The 15,569-nt window shown below is 60.0% G+C and overlaps 1 protein-coding gene across 1 annotated transcript in view; it reads left to right on the top strand.

Annotated features, from left to right (window-relative positions):
* The first annotated feature begins 5,699 nt into the window (after positions 1-5,699).
* The window catches only part of BCL9L (BCL9 like), a 33,558-nt gene continuing 23,688 nt past the window's right edge, over positions 5,700-15,569 (top strand). Inside the window, exons 1-2 of the mRNA XM_040977075.1 lie at positions 5,700-6,432; positions 12,402-12,446. The gene's annotated coding sequence lies outside the window, so the exon portion shown is untranslated. The remainder of the gene's footprint in view (positions 6,433-12,401; positions 12,447-15,569) is intronic.

The raw sequence follows: 15,569 nt of genomic DNA, 5'->3' as shown, positions 1-15,569 counted from the left end.
AGTCCCCAATTCTGAAAAGTAACAGCTCTATAGTGCTGCATGCAAGAGCAAATTAATGCAACAACTGAATGCGCTATCTTCCCAGGCTCCAGTTATTGTTGCATGAGGAGAGGCAGCAAGCAGAAGTGACTGCCCCTCTGCCTTGGTAGGGACCCTGCTCCTGAGAGTGCCTCCTGGCTTACATTCCCTCTGCCCTCCCAGGCAGACCAGAGTTGAGCAGCTGCTTCCCTCCCTGAAAACTTTTGGAGCTTGGGTTGTGTGAGGCGCCTGGCTGTACTCTCTCGCTGGGCTCTGGTTCTAACTCAGGCCTCCTGTCCACCTGCCTGGACAGAACCATATCTGTGGCTGGAAGCAGTCTGAAGTCACATGTTACTTTCAGTCTGGGACATGCTTCTCCACTACGTGTGCCCCAAGCCCTCATCACTCTGGGTGTGTGTCTCTATCCAGGCTGCAGGCCGTGAGGGGACAAGGACCCCCTTGGTCTTGTCACAAACATACCTGATGTGCAGCCCAGTGTCTAGCTCAGAGCAGGCCCTGTAGAAACAGATGAAATAGGTGGGGTGGGTGGCAGGATGCTGAGTTGGTATCACAGCCTGTAGGTGCAACATCATGCATACAGAGGGAGGCCTGGGTGGGTGCCAGAGAGAGCGAGAGGTCAAGAGATACAATAGTCTGGCTAACCTAGGAGGGGATCCAGGGGAGGTGGTGAGTACCACATGGTATCTCTCAAGTGGGGTCTTTTATTTTTTTATGTTTATTTTGACTGGAAAGACAGGTTAACAGAGAGAAGAGAAAGATCTTCCAGCTGCTGCTTCATTCGCCCAATGGCAGAAATGGCTGGAATTGAGCCAATCTAGAGCCAGAGCTTCTTCTGGGTCTCCCCTGAGGATTCAGGGTCCCAAACATTGGGCCATCTTCCACTGCTTTCTCAGACCACAAGCAGAGAGCTGGATGGGAAGTGGAGCAGCTGAGACATGAATGGATGCACATAAGGGATGTCTGCGCTTGCAGGTAGAAGATTTGCTTGTTGAACCACAGAGGCATCTTTTAAGACTGGGAAACATTTTAAGGGGCAGGACTGCTAGTAAGTGCTTGGACACCTGTCCAGGGGTTTGCACTTGGAAGAAATGGGAGTTGGACAACAGTAGGCAAACGAAAAGTAAGGGTTCCTCTCTTTGGCTTGACCTCCCTCGATTGATGGAGACCCTGGAAGCCAGGGTCTGTATCTTGTGTGTTATTGTTTGCTCCAGGCAAATTGGCACTTGGGACCTGCTGGTAGTGGCTGAGGTAGCCTGCTGTAGCGGACGGCAAGGCAGGCATCCCGCGAGGTCCCGACCTCCTCTAGCCTTCCCAGAGGTCTCTGTTTGCCTCAGAAGGTGCAGGAGGGGCACTCTAAGCTGTCCCCAGCGTCCTTCTTCCGCAAATCCCCACGTGAGCATGTTTTTGCCAGCGGACTGCTAAGCCAGGTGTAGCCACCAGGGGGCAAAAAAAAAAAAAAAGCGCGAGCAGTCCTTGAGGTCAAAGTCCCACCTCTCCCCACCCACCCGCACCTGGTGGCCAAGGTGGGCGGGACTTCACCTGGCTCTCCGTAGAGCAGGCTAGCTCCGTTAACCCCTTGCGGCCGAGTCCGAGCCGTCCTTAGACGAATGGGTGGGAGCGGGGAAGGAGAGACGCAACAGGGGAGGGGTGTTGTCTGTTGTCTTGGGGAGGGGCTAGGACAGGGTCAGGTTAGGGTCTCCACTGACTCGGGTCCTGGTCCTAGTTGCAGCAGTGGGGGGTTAGCATTCTCTATCTCGACGGGTCGTCGAAAGGGCTCTCCGGGGGTCAGAGGGGCGTGGGCTGTGGTCACCTGCGCAGGGCCTGGGCGGCGGACGCGGAGGAGGACGCCAAGACTGGCGGGCTCTGCTAGCCCGGGAGCTGTCGGGGACCCTGGCAACAGTTAGTAGTGGGGGCCGCAGAGGGGGCGGGTAGCCAGGGGCAGAGGGAGAGAGGCGCCGAGGGTGCGGGTTGAGTAGGAGGGGAGAGGAGAGAGCGAAGGTTGGGCCGCGAAGCCCACCGGCTTCCGCCGCTCTCAGGGGCCGGGGTCTGCAGCGCGCTGCACCGGCGCTGCACCACCGCGCCGGGCTCGGTCCCGGGTTCCGGGCCATAAGGTGTTAAGCTGTGAGTGGGAGTGGGGTCTGGAGTCCCTCTCCCCTCCCTTCCCTGAGCGGCGTTACCAGCTCGGAGTCCGCCAGGTTGGGACGCAAGGAGTTAAGTCTGCCCGCAATCTGCAAGACTGGAGCCCGGGAGGGGAGAGTGGGGAGGAGGGAACAGAGGAGGGGTGAGAGAGGAGCTGGGGGAAGCAGGCTGCAGGGAGACAGCGCCAGGAACCCCCTCCCCAGGGACCTGGCCCCTGGGCCCCCCAAGAGGCCCTGCCCTCCCCGGGGTCACGCGCCCCCACCACCCCACCCTGCAGCTTTGTGTCCCCAGGAGGGTGGGCTGCAGGATTTCCAGCCAAGCCTTGGCTGCCTGCTCAGTTTTTCCAAACCCTCCGGTCGGGGAAGGCGGGAGCCCTGTCAGGATAAGAGTCCCCCCCCCCACCCGCCCCCGCCGGGCCCCCTCTCCCAGCCTCCTTTTTCCAGCCCCCGCACCGTCTCCAAACTCCTTTCCCTTTCCGACCCTGGACCCTGCGCCCTCCAGCCCCACCTTCGTTGCCTCCCGAGTTCCAAGTTCAGGCTGGAGGGGGGCCAGGTGGGTCCCACAGTCTGAGAAAGGCGCTGGGTGAAGCCACACACAACCGCAGGACGACCCCGAGACCTGCGGGGCGCCGGCCTGACTGCCAGCCTGGCGCCCGCCGCGTCTCAGGACTTGGCCCCAGGGCCACCTTCCGCTGGCCGGCGGCGCTGGGGTCTCCGGGCCCCTCCGGCCCCGGGTGGACGTGGCGCTGGGGACGCCGCAGGTGCCAGACCCCCGGGGCAGGCTTCGAGGAGGGGGCCAAGTGTGCACGGTTATTATGTAATAATCACCAGCTCTCAGGAAGCCAGGAAGCCCGGATCCGCTCTTCCTCCAAGGCCCAGGAAGGTGGTCTTCACCAAGGTGGGCGTGCGAGCGCAGCCCAGCTGTGAAATCGTGTGGGGGTCGAGGGGCAAGTGAGGGGCTCCGGGCAATCCGCTGGCGCCCCGCACACCCCTCCCCTGGAACTCTGAGTGACAGTGCCCGCAGCCAATGATTGGAGTCACTGTGGGCTCAGGGTTAACTCTTTGTAGAGCGTCTAGTTGTTGGAGGGGGATAATGAGTCCCTTACCGGGGACAGGTCTCCCGGGTATGGAGCCCTTGCTCCGGCTTGCGCGCGAGGGCTGCGAGGGGACCCAGCAGTGCTTCCCGAACGAACGCACCGTGATGCCCCTTCACCGGTAACCCGGCAGCTCCGGTTCCACCCTAGCCAGCTCGAAGTAAATCGCTAAGACGTGCAGTGGCACACGGTTCCACGGCCTTTGCGCCTTTGCGCGGTGCTGGCGCACACCCGCAGTGCGCCCCAGCAGGCGCTCGCACACAGCCGAACCCCGACATCTGTGACACACCTGTGACACCCCTGTGGCACAGTGACACCGACACACAGCGAGATGCGCCGTGGTCTCCCCACTTGGCCGGCAGAGGGAGCCGCTCCATCCCAGCCCGGGGCTGCTTCTGCCTGGCTGCTCTCTCCTCGCTCTCTCCAGGGTTCCACCCAGAACTCGTGGCTGCTCCCAGTCACTCGCGGCATCTGGACCTGGAACCTACGCCGGGGGGATGAGTCACAACTCCACCCCGCGGAGCGCTCCACCGGACTGCTGCACTGGGCGCGCAGAACACTCTGGAACTTCCCTGCACACGTCGGGTCTCTTACCCTTAATGACCTATCCAGTTTGCGCACACCGCCTCAAAACACGGTTTTCTGGACTTACTAGGAAACTCGGCTTGTGCCAGGGGGATCCTAACAAGTCCGTGGTGGCTGATCATATATGTGATGGCAGGCTGGTCTACAGAACTGGAGTAGCTCTTCTGGAAGGAACCTGTTAGGGCCCTGCTGTCATGTGTTACTCTCAGAGATCCCGGAGGGAGTATAAATGAACCTGTTTTCCAATGAGCAGGCACTAGCATAGGTGCTGGGGTCTCCCACTTACAGCCTCTCTAGACACGAGTTTTCTTTGTACTGCCCAGCAGTGGGTAGGTTCTTGGGAAAGTTGTCTTAATTGGTGCAAAACATGCTCCTGGGTGGGTGCTATGACTCAACAGGCTAATACTCCACCTGAAGGCGCTGGTATCCCTTTTGGGCACCGGTTCATATCCTGGCTGCTCCACTTCCCTTCCAACTCCCTGCTTGTGCTCTAGGAAAGCAGCGGAGGATGGGCCAAAGCCTTGGGAGCTTGTGTCCACATGGGAGACCTGGAAGAGGCTCTGGGCTCCTGACTTCAGCTCATCTTAGCTCCAGCTATTGCAACCACTTGACAGTGAGCCAGCAGATGGAAGATTTTTCTATCTCTCCTTTCTGTAAATCTACCTTTCCCATAAAAAATAAAATAAAAAACATTCTCCTGCCAGTGTTTATGAAAGTCCTTTGTAAACTGATGTGTCAGATACCAGCCACCTTGCAGGGTGGGGGTGGGGCAGAATATTTTCTTCTAAGGTTTGTTCCCTCTGCCCCGTGGGCCTCTCCCTAGCCCCAGCCTGGTGCCATCAGTGCATCCAGTCATGCTTGGGAGCTGCACATAGGCTGAAAGGCACAGCGGAGGCCCTGAGGCTCATTGGTGGCAGCCAGGCTTACATCAGGGGAAATAAGTTCCAATGTCTGGGTTCTTCCTCGGGTGGGTGGTACAGATGTGGCAGGTGGTCAGAAGGAAGGGAGGTTGTGAGGGCCAGAGCTCCCTGGAGGCTGTGAGGAAGAACAGGGGAGAAGAAATTAAATGGTCTTGCTGGTGTACTTCTGCTTTCTTTCCAATGCTTGGGGGGGGGGGCTGTCCAGCAGAATCCAGGGAAAGTGACCTGGGATAAGGAGATGGAAATTCTACTTCTGGGCTTCCTGCTTTCTTGCTGTGTATGTCCTTTGGGAATGCAAGGCTCAGTTGCCTGATCTTTGTAATGGAGCCACTCATTCATTCTGGCGGGTCAATGATGAGTATTGAAATAATCCACGTGACATGTACCGCATCCTCTGGCTGAAGGTATGTGTGTGTGACAGTGACACTTTCGGGTTCCAAGAGCAGACAAAGGTTTCACTTCCACATTTTCTTGGCATCCACTTAGCTCTGCCAAGGATTGAGATGAAAAAACTCAGTCCTTGTCCTCAAGGACCTCAACATGGTCTATTAGGAGAGGGAGATGAATAAAGAGAAATACTAGTGCTTGATGGATGTGGGTGGGTACAATGCAAAGGGGACCCAGTGCTATGAGTGCGCGACGGGCGCGTGTCCAGGCAACTCCCACTCCTACCAATCAGTGCAGATAGGAGGGTAGGTCTGTCAAATCTGTTGGAGCCTGGGATACTGTTGGCGTGTGTTCTCGGGAGCGGGGAGGAGAGCAGGACAGAGGCCCCCCCTCCCCGCCCCTGGGCCAACCTGCCTCCCGCTAGCCGGCCGGGCGCCTTACCGAGTCAGACCGCTGGGAGGCTGGGGGAGCCGGGTTGGGCGAGGAGGCGGGCGAGATGGGGGAGCTCTTATTTTGACAGGGGCCTCTCCGGGCTCTGGTATGAAGGCTGAAGGAGGCAGCCAGAGAACCCCGAAGCTTATTCAGGCTGGGGAGAGGAGCCGAGTGGAGGGGCGATTGAGGCTCCGGCAGCGCAGGGGAGCCCGGGGAGGCGGCGGCGCGCGGCGGAGCCAGTGGCCGGACATGCCCCGGGCTCGGGGCCGCTGCACCACCGCCGCTGCCCGGAGCCAACCAGCCGGACACCCGCACTCCTGGGTCCCCCGGCGCTCCGTCGCCGGAGGGCTGCGACCCGGACCCTCCACGTCCGACTAACAATAAGCGCCCAGACAGCCCTCCTCCCCACCCGGTGCCCGACGTCCCCCGCGGACCTTGGGGAAAGTGAAAGGAGGAGGCGAAGGAAGGAAGGAAGGGAGGAAGGAAGGAAGGAAAGGAGGAGGAGCAGGAGCCGGAGCCCTGAGGTTGGGGGCCAAGACCCCAGCCCTGAGCCCCGGCCCCAGGCGAGTGTGCGCGCTCTCCTGCTGCTGCCCGTCGCCCACGACCATGCTCCGTAGTTGGGAGACAGGAACCCAGGCGCCCCGCGATTCTCGGACTCCCTCTCCCGGGCCGGGCTGGGATTGAGATCAAGGCACCCAGGATCAAAAGATCACCGCCTGCCCGCCCTCTCCGCACCTCCAACTGCCGGAGCAGAAGGACCCCAGTCCAGCCACCGACCCTGACCTGGTCATGGCGTCCAGCTCCGGCCTGGCGTGAGGAACTCCCGACCCGTGCGAGGTGAGGGCTGTGTTGGGGGAGAGGGTGAAAGTCATGCCAGGCCAGCGGAGGCGCAAGGAGCGAGAACCAGTTGGAATTGGGGGGGGGGAACATCACAGACTGATTGTCTCTTGCTCTCTAGCACACACTGCCAGGCTGTTGAAGGGGTGGGGGACGTCCCCAGAGCCGGCAGAGGCCACTAGTGGGCCCCCAGTCAGATTGGCAGCCCCAGAGCCCGGGGAGGAGGGCTGAGGGGCAGCCCAGGGACCCAGCCACCCTAGCACAGAGAACAAGGCCGGCCTTGGGCCAGCTGGAGCAGCGAACCCTGCCCTGGGGGCTTCTGGGAGATGTAGTCCCCTCTCGGGCTCACCTATCCTGCACGTCTGAGCACCCTTGCACTCTTGCCCCGGGCCCGGGGAGCCCACGGAAGGAGGTGGGTTAGGACTGGGGAGAGCTGGGGCCACCCTCTGCGCCTAGCCGCTGCCTATGAGCAGCAGAGACAGCGACTGCCGAGGACCCTGAGTGGTGTGGGCTTGGCTGGGGGGTGGGGCAGTCACACAGTTTGTGGAGGTGTCCCTGCACTGCTCATGGTGTGGTGGTCCCTGTCTTGGTCCAGAGCGGTCCCCACCCCCACCCTGGGGAAGAAACATGCTGTAGAGAGAAGTAAGGTTTGGGTTGCAGCTCTCCTGGGTATGTCCCATCCCCAGAGGGATGTCGGGGGGGGGGGGTGGTGACTTGGGACTGCTGGAATTTGCTGTTAGGAGAGGCCGGCTCTACTTTCCGAGAGCTGAGACAGAGAACCCTGTGCTCAGAGGCTGTGGGGGGAGGCGGGAGTGGAGGGTGAAGAAGGGGGCAGCAAAGCCATGCCCTGCTTCTGTCTGTCTGTCTGTCCGGCTTCCTTCCTTCCGGGTTGTGCTGACACCCCTCCCTCCCTCCTTCTGTCTGTCTGCTGCTTGGGGAGTGTGTTTGTGTCTGTGTCTGGGGGACCCGACGCAGCTGGGAAGAAAAGTGTTGCTGGGGTGGTAGTGGTGGGGCTGGGCCTGGGTTAGTGTCCTGGGAAGGGGGCTCCCAGTCCCCAGCCCTTCCCCTGCTGCTGTGGTGTGTACCCCTTGACCTGGGAGAAGCTGGCTGTGTTTGCTGGATCAGACCCCAGATCAGCCCCTACTGAGACACCTCGGGCTTCCACTGCAGCCTTAGCTCTCCAGGGACAGCTAGTGCTTCCTGGATAGGAACCTGCCAGCCCATGGCTCAGCTACCTTCTGTGGGTCCCCCCACAATTTCATGGCCTCAGGGGAGGAGCAGGCTCAGGCCCTGGCTTCTTCCAGGTGGCAGCTCCCAGGTTGGGCTGGGAGAAGCCCCCGGACAGGGTTGAGAGGGGGTGTGGAAGTGAGGGGCAGAGGGGTTCTGGCATCAGGGGCTGTCTCCCTAGGCGATCAGCCTCTTGGCCACCTCCTTTTCAGGATGCTCTGTTTCTTTTACATTGCTCCCAACTGACGTGAGCTGGGGGTTTATGTTGGAAGGGGTGGAGTATCATCTTCTTCAGCCCGGAGTGATTCTTGTGCCTGGGCTGGAGACTGACTTTGGTGGTCTGTATGGGGGGCCCACACAGTCTCTCTAATTTGTGGACAGGACAGGGCCCTGGAAGGTTGGTGGTGCACAGGGATGCATAAAAATTGGTGGCTAGGGCACTAGTGGTGATGTGGGAGTTGGTAATCTTGCTAGTTGAATCTGCACTGAGGACTCCCTCCCCTCCCCCACAATGACCCTGCTAGGCAAGTTCAGCCTCTCACCTCCTCACACCTAAGTTATGGAGGAGACCTGGGCTGGGGACTGAACGGCCATGACCAGGCAGGGCAGTAGCCTTCTGGGCAGAGACCTAGTGGGTAGTAGTGTCAACTCAGCAAGGACTGCCGGTATGCTTGGCACCTGCCTTACATTAAAGAAGATGCTGTGCAAAGAGTGTATGTGTGATGTGGAGGAGCGCCTGCTGGGGGAGGGTGATGGGGGGAGTGGCTGGGCTGGAACTCACTGGAGACCAGGAGGAACAGGGTGGGAGAGAAGCAAGCACCAGGGTTGCAGACAGTAGCAGTGCTGGCAGAACTGGAGGGAGGCAATCGCCACCCAGGCCTGCAGCCTCCCCTCCTCCTGGTGAGAGGAAGGGCTAGGGGCGCCCCCTCCCCCACACTGCCTCTGGCGCCACTGGCTACAGCCATAGGCTACAGTCCTGTCCCTGAGCCCCGAGGCAGCTCCTGGGAGCCAATGAGTCTATCCAGGCTTTCCAGGATCGGCACAAGCCTGCAAAGGGGTGGGGGCAGCACATCTTGGCCTTCCTGCCACCCTGGTCATTTACTCATCTTGAGCTTCCTGGTTGTTGATCCCAGTGCACTGCAAGGGCCTGGGCACCTTGGAGCTAACAGGGCAGTGGCACCCTGGGCTTTCTTGTTACCAGAGCCCTGGGCACTGCCCCGGTGCTGACCTGGGGGAGAGTGTGTAGGGTGGAATGGCACCGTGGGAAAGTGGGCAGCCCGTGGGAGCCAGGCGGGTACAGGCTGGGTGCCGCGGGCAGGGAGCCTCTGCCAGGCCCGCTCTCCCTGGGGTGGGGCTGACTGTTCCAGGGACTGGCTCAACCTGTTGAGCTCCTGGCTGCTCCAGCTTGGCATCTGTGCCCTTGCCTGCCAGCTCCAACAGCTGCCCACCCATGGGGGGGCCGGCCTGTTCCCCCCACTCCCGCCCCCGGGTACCTGGGGGGAAAGGACACCCTGACTGTCTCAGAGGGGTCTGGCCAAGGCCAAGGCATTCCCAAGGCAGAGAATCCTAGATTTCCCCCAAGTCTGTCCTGTAAGTCCTGTGAACAGGCGCTGGAGGGCTGGGTGGTCAGGACCTGAGGGCTGAGGGGTGCTCCGAAGCCCCAGGGCTGTTCCTAATGTCACTAGGGTTGGCCTGGAGTTATAGGCTGGAATTTCCTCCTCCGGGTGCCAGGGCCAGGCCTTCAGAGCCCCACCCCCAGTCTGGCCTGAGCTCCCCTCCCTGGGAGAGACTTTCCCTGGAGGTTGGGGGAGGGGTGGCAAGGACATCCTGGCTGCCACAGGGAGGGGTGACTTCCTGGGTGCGGAGTGTGTGCCCTGCCTCAGTCTCCCCCAACAGGGAGGGGAAGACAGCCCTTCCCAAGGTTCCCATGGGATGCCCCCATCTTATGAAGGAGCCCTGGAAGACCAGGACCCCTGACCCTTATGCCCCTCTGGCCTTTAGCTGTGGGATCACCTTGGGGCTCTGCTGGCTGGTGAGGAAAGTGAGTCAGGGTGTCAGGGTGACCACTATGGATGGGGAGAAGGTGGTCGTCACTGCCTGATGGTGAAGGGGCACATGCATGCTCCCCCTTCCTCCTGGAACCCGATCCCTGGCCTCCTTTTCCAGCTTGGCCTGGGTGCCTGCCCCTTTTGACCCAGGCCCCCTTCCCCAGGGGCTGGGACTCCTTCTGTTCAGCCAGTGTCTTCCTGCTAGTGCTCTGGGGCCCTGGTGCGGGCGGGTGGAGGCGGGGAGGGGTGGACAAAAAAACCTGGAGCTGCTGCTGGCCTGTCCTCCCCTCCCCCTTGTGCCCTACCCCCGCTCCCCAGCCTCAACTGGGAATGGCCCTGAATCCAGCATTTCCAGCATTTCGAAACCAGGATTGTTTTGAAATCCCTGAGCGCTCCTCCACCCACCCCAACTCCCCTCCCCACACCAGCCCTGCGGAACCTTGTCCTCTAATCTGACTTCAAGCTGTGCCTTGCAAGGTTGTGTGTTGGAGTTGGTGTGCCAGCACGTGGCCACGTACTACTTTGTGTGTGTGTGTGTCCCTGTGGGTGTAACTCCGTTGGCCCTGTGTTTCCCGAGTTGTCTCAGCTGTTCTATGAATATGGGACAGGGGTAGGGTGGGTTTGTTTGGGTCTTCAGGAACCACTGTTTGTAAGCTGAAGGTTTTAGGAGGCTGTGTGTTTTGTGGGAGTTGTGTCAGGGGCTCTGTGCAAGGAGTGTGGGCCTGTCTGAGGTGAGGTGAGGGCCCAGGAGTATGCCTCGCTTATCTCCTTGCCTCTCTGCTCCTTCCTGGGCTATGCCGTCACAGGTCTCCTGCAGCTCCTAGGTCCCAGGACGTGGAGTCCTCTGCCCTCTGATAGGAACGTGTCCTGGCATGGGGCCAAGGCTTCTGGCAGTCCTGTGGTCCTTGAACAGCAGCACAGTGGGGAGACTGTGGGATACACTGTCTTTGTCCCTGTTCCTGGACACCCAGCACCTCCAGGCAGGCGGGCGGGCGTGCCTGTGTCCTGGTGACACGTGTGGGTCCGGTACAGGGAGTTCCAGGGCTCAGAGGACAGGGCTGGGGGAGGGGAGTTCATTCTTGCTTCTTGGGAGGGGCAGGGGTGGGAACAGTCATCGTGGGCCTGGGGGCTGAGGGGGTATTTGTGAAGTTCAGAAATGTTGACTTCTCCAGCTGGGTGACAGATAACAAGTCAAGACACTGGTTCTTCCAGCCTGAGGGGTGTTTGGATGTAGCCTGGGTCCTGAAAATTCTTTTTTCTGTTTAACCTCCTTCCCTGCTGCTGCAATAGCACTGTGTTCTGGGAGTAAGGGGGGCGGGGGGGGGGAGGGAGGCGAGCTGTCTGGAGGGTGGGCGGATGGAAGGGTTGGTTTTGCTAAAGCAAGGCTGGTGATGTCTGCATGGGATCAAGGCACTGGAAGCCCCCCGCCCCCCCCCCCCCCAAAAAAAACCCTGCCATGACTCAGTTTCCCCTCCTGGGAGCTCAGTCTGTGTAACTGGATGGTTTCCTCCAGAAATGCCTGTGCAGCACAGCAGATGAGGGCTGGAGTGCAGGCTGTGCGGAGAGAGCAGGAGGTAGTCAGAGGATTGAGCTGTTCCTTTTACAGCCCCCCTTCCCGTCCACCCCAGCAGCCCCTAGTGCAGAGGCAGGAAGGGAGGGGTGGAGGCCCAGGTTGGTACAGTGCTCAGTGACCCAGCAGGGGGAGGGCCTTGGCACAAGTTTTCAGTTTGTTTCTCAAGGTCTGTCTCTGAGACACGCACACACACGTCACCGTAGACACCTTCGGGAGATGAGCCCAGAAAAGTCACCCAGGTGGCCACGGGGTCAGCCGGTGCCCGCTGGGGCCTGTGGAACTAGCTGCATTCTGGCATAGGCCCTGGAAGTGCAGCCCAGCTGGAGGTCTCCTGCCCCCCAGCACCCCCATCTTGCCTGGATGCAATAGGCTGCAGAGGGTTAAGTCTGGTTGGCAGGGACACCCCCCCTCCCCAGTGCAGTGAGAGAAAGGGAGGGGTGTTTAGCAGCTTGCTCTAGTTGGCGTCTCTCCCAGAATTCTTCGGAAAAGAACTCCCCTCTGACCCCCAGTACAAACTGAGTCCAGCCACCAGCCTCCCTCTGCCTGTTGTGGGGGCTTCACCCAGCCCCCTCTGCTGATGGTCTCAGCCCAGAGCAAGAGAGACCCTCCCACCCAGCACGTTGTGTTAGGGGCGAGGGCCCTAGCTAAGGAGTCTTGGCCTTGCTATGGGGTCACTAGCCTAGCAGGATGTGCTGGCTGGCCCTGAAAACCAGGAGCCCCAGGTCTCCCCAGCCCCTCCCTCCTACCCAGGCCAGGTCGTGGGAGCCCTCTGCCCCTCCTCTCTCCCCTTGGGGGCCAGGCTCTTAGGGGCCCTAGGGCCTTGCAGTACCTTCCTCCTTTCCTGCTTCCAGGACAGGGAGGGGGAGAGTGGCATGGCGGGGCAGCTGGGTCAGGCCTGGCCGCCAGCCAATCCCCAGAAGTCCTGGGGCTGGTGGTTGGGGGGGGTGCGGGGGCTGTCTGAGCAGCCAGGAGACTTCCTGGAGCTGCAGGCGGCCGTGTGTGCTGCGGCTGTGTGTACATGTTTATGTGTTCGGCGTGAGGCTGGGGCTGGGATGGGAGGAGCAGGGGCATGGATGGCTGGGGGGAAGGGGGGACTTCCATCTATGATCCTCTCTCCACAGGGAGCCCTCAGCCTGAGCCCGAGCCTGACACCCACTAGGCCCGAGGTGAGAGGTTCGTGTGCTTGCGTGCATCCTTCTTAGCCTCCTGCTCCGTCCGCAGTGGCTGCCTCATCCCAGCTTAGCCTCCTGCTCGGCTGTTTGGTCTTTGGGGCTCCCTCCTGGCTGTCTGCTCCTACCACTTCTTTCTTCTTTCTCCTTGCTCTCTCGCCCTCCAGGAGGGGAGGCCTCCTGGAGCTGCTGCTGGGCCAGTAGCCTTCAACCTGGAACCTGGCTAGCTGGTTGGGAATGGTGGTGGTGGTGGGTGGGACAGGGCCGGACAGGGAAAGGGTCAGGCCCAGCTTCAGTGAAAGTTCCAGCCCTGCTCTCTAAGCTTTGCTTCCAGTGCCACCCCTACCCCACCCCTATCCCAAGGGTGGGGGGATGCAGCCCAATCACCCTGCAGGGCAAGGTCCTATTTCCTGGTCATCCCAAGTACTACTTGCTCCTTGCTCCCGGCTTTGGCCTCTCCTGACTGAGTCCAGGGCACTCTGGTATGGTCTCTAGGCTGTGTAGGCAGGGAGGCACAACCCACATGCACAGGCAGACACACGTACACAGACACACGTACACAGACACACACACACAGACACACACACACAGACACACACACACACACACACACATTCTCCTCCTGCCAGACCCCTCCTTCCCCCCTCCCTCCCTCCCCTCCTTTGCCTCCTTAGCAACAACTCCCTGAATTCACAACAAACACTCCTGTGGGCTCCTGGGCTGACTGGGGAAGCTGGAGAGAGCCTTGGACAGGGAGGAGGTGCTTTGTGAACTGGAGAGAGAGGAGTTTCTGATTCCTTCTGCTAACCCCCTATCTCGCTCCTTGCTGGAGGCCACAGTCCCTGGGGGTTTAGGGGAGGAAGTGGCCCTGCTTCCCACTCAGTGTAGCGAGTGGGGTGGTGCAGGGGAGAGGTGTGGCTGAGCAGGTGGGTGGAGGCAGAGCTTAGATTCTACCTCTCACTGGGGAGCCCCCACTTGACCTAGGATACCCTCCTCACCTGGGACATCCCTCAGCAGGGGCCCTGTGCTGCTGGCTCAGGAACTTGCCTTGCTCCTGTGACCATCAGAGGCCTAACAGATGGGACTGGGGTTGGGCGAGAGTGGGGGAGGCGCTCAAACTTTGCCCTCTGAGAACACAGACCTGTGTTGGTGGCAGTGGCAATGGGGTGGGGAGCGGTGCTGTCTCTTTGATCTCCTCCCCAGGCCAGTGCTGAATCCAGTGCTGGTACCCAGCAGGCATGGAGTAAGGGGGTGTGGGAGCAGGGAGCCAGGACAGGCAGCCATTCTTTCCTGGTAGCATAGCAAAGAGGACTGATGGCCCAGTGACTCTGTGGGATGCCACGGATAGGAACCCAATTCCTGGAGGGTCTGGGTTCAAGTCCTGACTCCCCTAGAGGCTGTGTGCCTTAGGCAATTTGCCTGATTTTCCCTGGGCCTCTTCTTCCTTACCTGTGAAATGGAGAGAGCAAAGTCCTGTCTTGTGGAGTTGTTCTGCCATGCTCTTTGGCCACTGGCATCTGCTATTGGACTCCCAGGGTTTCAGGCCCAGCTCTGCTTCCTATCTAGCTTCCTGCTAATGAGCGCCCTGGGAGGCAGCAAGTGAGGGCTCACTCAGGTCCTTGGGTCTCTGCCACCTACTTGGGAGACCCAGATGGAGTTCTGGGCTCCCAGCTTTTGGGTGGCCCAGCCCTGGCTGTTGTTGACATTTCGGGGGAATGACTCAGTGTATGGAAGATCTCTTGTCTCTCTGTCTCTGTGGGCATTTCAAATACTTTTTAAAAACTAAATAATGCATGTCAAGCATCTGAGTGAAGGCTTAAGAAATATCAGAAATTCTTCATTCTTATTAGTCTTGGCCCTTCCCAGGCCTTCTTGACTTTCCCAGGGGCTCTAACAGAGGAAGAGCTGGTGCTGGGGGTGGGGCGGGCTGGAGTGTGGGTATGGAATCCAGCTCTCCAGAGCCTTGCCTTCCAGGACTCTTCCAGGCCTGCTTCCATGCTGCCTCAGTTTCCCCCACAGACAGTGCCTGCTGACACCTTTACAAAATGTATTTGAGAGGTAGAGGGACAGACAGAGCTAGTATCCGTTGGTTTGTTCCCCAAACGCCTGCCATGGTTGTGACTGGGCCAGGCTTGAAGCTGGGGGCTGGGAAGCCAGTCTAGGTCTCCCATGTGGATGGCAGAGACCCAACTATTTGAGCCATCAGCACCGCCTTGTAGGACCTGCTCTCACAGGAAGCTGGAGTTAGGAGCTGGGTCAGACAGGAATCCCTCCCCCCCCCCCGGCATTCTGATGTGGAGCTTGGGCCTGGCCCCCTGACCAGTGGGCTAAATGCCACCCCCCTCCTGGCTGACATCTTGATTGCAAGTTTGCCAAGTAGCCAGGGCCCCTGAGGAGGGCCAGGGGACTAGGGAGTTTGATATCTGTCCACTTCCCTATCTCCCAGGGCTTCTGGGGGCAGAGCCCTCCCTCCCCCAGGCTGTTTGCTCTGTTCAGCTTCAGCACCCCTCCCACCATCCCATCCCCTGTTGCTGTGTTCTTTTACCAGGCAGAACAAGACATTCCGTCTTTAAACGGCTTCAGTGGTTGCCTCCTCTCCTTGCTGGCCAAGGGGTCAGGGACCTTTCCTGAGGCCGGGGAGATGGAGGCGGGTATGTGCGTGCGCATGCTTGTGACAGTGACATGGAGGGCAGCTTTCGGAACTGCCTGGGGCACAGGCTTCCCTGTGTTTCCTGCCTGGGTGAGGAGGAGGGGGCAGTGCCTAGGCCTACATGCCATGTGTAGAGAAGCTTAGAGGGACATGTCTGGCACCTGAGGGACATAGCTGGGAACAGGGACACATAGGGGGTGTTCTCAAGCCCAGGATGGGAGCAGGTTCACCTCAGCAAGTGTATCTAGAGGACACTGATGTTTTCCTGGGGCTACAGCACTGGATGCGGACAGTGCTGGAACAAGTTCTGCCGTAGCCCAGTGTGGGTGGTGGTGGGTGCCAGAGTTCCCAAAAGGCCTGGCATGGTAGATGGACTGAGGCTTGGGAACTCCTGCAGGAAGGAACGCCAGAGTGGGCAGCAAGGGTTGGGAGTGGGCAGTGAGGGGTGCTATGCAGACAGATGGTCAGGA

The sequence above is a fragment of the Ochotona curzoniae genome, unplaced genomic scaffold (genome assembly GCF_017591425.1).
Source record: "Ochotona curzoniae isolate NIBS_2020 unplaced genomic scaffold, NIBS_Ocur_1.0 contig_2723, whole genome shotgun sequence".
Lineage (NCBI taxonomy): Eukaryota > Metazoa > Chordata > Mammalia > Lagomorpha > Ochotonidae > Ochotona > Ochotona curzoniae.
Note: the sequence above shows the minus strand (reverse complement) of the source record. Positions and strands in the feature narration are given on the sequence as shown.